This window comes from Notamacropus eugenii, chromosome 5, assembly GCF_028372415.1.
Source record: "Notamacropus eugenii isolate mMacEug1 chromosome 5, mMacEug1.pri_v2, whole genome shotgun sequence".
Classification (NCBI taxonomy): domain Eukaryota; kingdom Metazoa; phylum Chordata; class Mammalia; order Diprotodontia; family Macropodidae; genus Notamacropus; species Notamacropus eugenii.
Window position 1 is genome coordinate 211,440,049 of NC_092876.1, and position 3,117 is coordinate 211,443,165.

At 39.5% G+C, this 3,117-nt stretch overlaps 1 pseudogene; it reads left to right on the forward strand.

Moving 5' to 3' along the window:
• The first annotated feature begins 225 nt into the window (after positions 1-225).
• Positions 226-1,249, forward strand: LOC140507798 (sn-1-specific diacylglycerol lipase ABHD11 pseudogene; annotated as a pseudogene).
• The last annotated feature ends 1,868 nt before the right edge of the window (positions 1,250-3,117 follow it).

Below are 3,117 nucleotides of genomic sequence, written 5' to 3' on the forward strand. Positions count from 1 at the left end.
TTCATAATTAGTAAAGTGAGCCTGGAATTCAGGATGAATAATTTCTAGGTCTCACTTGATGATAACTTAAGCTGGTGAGGTTATGAGAGATTTTATAGAGAGAGGAAATAAAAGGACCAAGATCCAAGTAGTGGCATGTGTGTATAATGCTGGTATAATGAGAGCCCACAGTATCAAATATTTCTTGGAATTTTTTGAGTTCACCAGCAAGGAAGCCCCACCTGCATGGGGAAAGACTCTCCAAAGTGAGTTTATAAGGGGCTTACATATGCTTAAACCACAAAGGAAAGAGATGGCTTAAGACAAAAGGAGAATGGTAGGGGAAGTTGCAGGAGATGGGTGATTAGATAAGATAACCTGATCTGAATGACCAAACTGATTTCTGAAATTCGAGAACCTTTCAAATCTCCCTGACAGATAGTATCATACAGGGTATTCTTGTGGAGGGGTCATTAGGGTGGAGACATGGCAAAGAGGTCTTTTATTTGGTGAGCTAACACATAACACAAAATGGAGGTAATTATGCTCAGTTTACCGAGAGATAGTTGTGCTGAGTTTGTGATGCACAAGTGCACCCACACACAGAGGGCTATATATAGATGACAATATTGCAAAAGATAGTAAGAAAAAAATGTCCTGCACAGCCCTGACTCCAGCTATGAGGCCATAAGCGCAGACCTGGAGACCTTTCTGCCCCAATTTGGCCTGGCTTCCTGCATCCTCATCAGACACAGCATGGGGGGCAAGACAGCCGTGATACTAGCACTACAGAAGCTAGAGCATCTCAGTGGACATCAGCCCATTGCCTACCACAGCCGTCTTAGACTTCCCTTTCTACTTGGAAGTCATGAAGGCTGTACAGATCCCCAAGGAGCTGTCCCTCTCTCAAGCACTCAAAGTAGCCAACCAGAAGCTTAGTCCTGTCATCCAGGATTCTATGGTACGGAACTTCCTCCTCACCAATATGGTGAAAGATAGCATTGGGCAGTTCGAGTGGAGGGTCAACATTGAAGCCCTGATCCAGCAGATGGACAAGATCCTGGACTTCCCCTAGCTCCAGAAATCCTACCCTGACCCCACACTCTTCCTCAGTGGTGCTAAGTCCACATTCATCTAGCCTAGTCATTACTCCAAGATCAAGCGTCTGTTCCCTCAAGCTCAGATCCTGTCCATCCCAGGGACTGGCCACTGGATCCATGCTGACCAATACCAAGACTTCATGACCAATGTTAAATGCTTTCTGGCCTAGCAGTTGGTTGTCCTCCCTTCTCCTCATCTCCACCAGCTCTCAAGCACTCCCAGGACCCTGGGAACTGGGGTGTACTTCCCACTGATTAAGAATGGAGCTCAGCACCCTAACTCCTGTCCACTTCAGAGTGGGCACCACAACCATGTTTCAGACTTTAACCAATAAAACTGTTCCTAGCCTTCAAAAAAGAAAAAAAAAAAGAAAAAGAAAAAAATGTCCTGAAACATTGTGGAGGAAAGAATTTTCAAAAGGAAGGCTGAAGCTTAAGTGCTGTGGCAGGGTCAAGAAAGATTAGGATATTTTAGACGAGACCCTGAAATCTGAAAATTATGGGGAAAAATGAGACGTTTAGGTTAGGTAGGGGATGTTTTGAAGAGATAGAAAGGAATACTGCCAAAGGTCTAAGTAATAGTTTAAGAGCAACCTCTTCCTCAGAGTGAAGAGCAAAAGAAGATAAAGATGAGTAGTGGAGACAGTAGTTGTAAGGAGATTCTAAAAATTGGGAAAAAAAGAGAGAATTAATAACAACAGAATCTATTTTCTTGAAATGGGAAGAGATGAGGTGCCAAAAAAATAGAAGTAGTAGAACAAGAAAATTTTTGAGAAAGAGGGAATTTTCTTAAGAATGAACAATGATTCCAAAGGGCACAATGGAAGGCAGAGACAGAGCTGGATTTTGGAAATCGATGGCTGAAGTTAATCGAGATTCAGTTTAAGGAATTACGTTCTACTCCAAATCTGTATTCCACTGTAGATCTACATAATTTTTTTTCAGAGTTTTTCTTACTTACATAATACTTCTGAGATTTGCTTTCCAGTCCATTTTTCTATTATCCTTTGGTTTATGTATGAGTTCATTTCATAACAGTCAAAGTTAAAAATAGTCAAGTTCATTTTATTCAATTTTTAAAAAAAATTATCTATTTTTAGTTTTCAACATTCACTTCCACAACATTTTGAGTTCAAAATTTTCTCCCCACCTCTCCCCTCTGCCAGCCCCAGGGCAGTATGTGTTCTGATAACCCCTTCCCTCAATCTAGCTTCCCTTCTATCTCACCCTTTCAATTTTTTATCCCCTTCCCCTCTATTTTCTTGTAGGGCAAGATAGATATCTATACAACATTGTCTATATATCATTTCCTAGTTGCATGTGAAAACAATTTTTAACATTCATTTTTAAAACTTTGAGTTCCATCTTCTCTCCCTTCCTCCCTCCCCACCCATCCCCACTGAGAAGGCAAGCAATTTGATGTAGATTATATATGTGTAATCATTCAAAACATTTACATAACAGTCATGTTGCGAAATACTATTTTTCCCTCCATACTATCCTGCCTCACATTTATTCTATTCTCTATTTTGACCCTATCCCTACTCAAAAGTGTTTACTTCTAATTACATCCTCCTTCCATTTACCCTCTCTTCTATCATCCCCCTAAACACCCACCCTGTGCTTATTCATTTCTCCCTAATTTCCTGTAGTATAAGACAGATTTTTATACCAAACTGCGTGTGCATATTATTCCCTCCTTTAGACAAATCCAATGAGAGTAAGGTTCACTCTTTCCCTCTCTCCTACCCCTCTTCCTCTCCATTGAAAAAGATTTTCTTGTTTCTTTTATGTGAGAGATAATTTACCCCATTCTATTTCTCCCATTTCCTTCTCCCAATATATTCCTCTCTCACCCCTTAATTTTATTTTTAGATATAATCCGTTCATATTATATCTAATATATATATTATATATATAATCCCTCCAATTACCCAAATACTCAGAAAAGTCTCAAGAGTTAAAAATATTATCATTCTATATAGTAATGTAAACAGTTCAACTTTAGTAAGTCATTTATGATTTCTCTTTCCTGTTT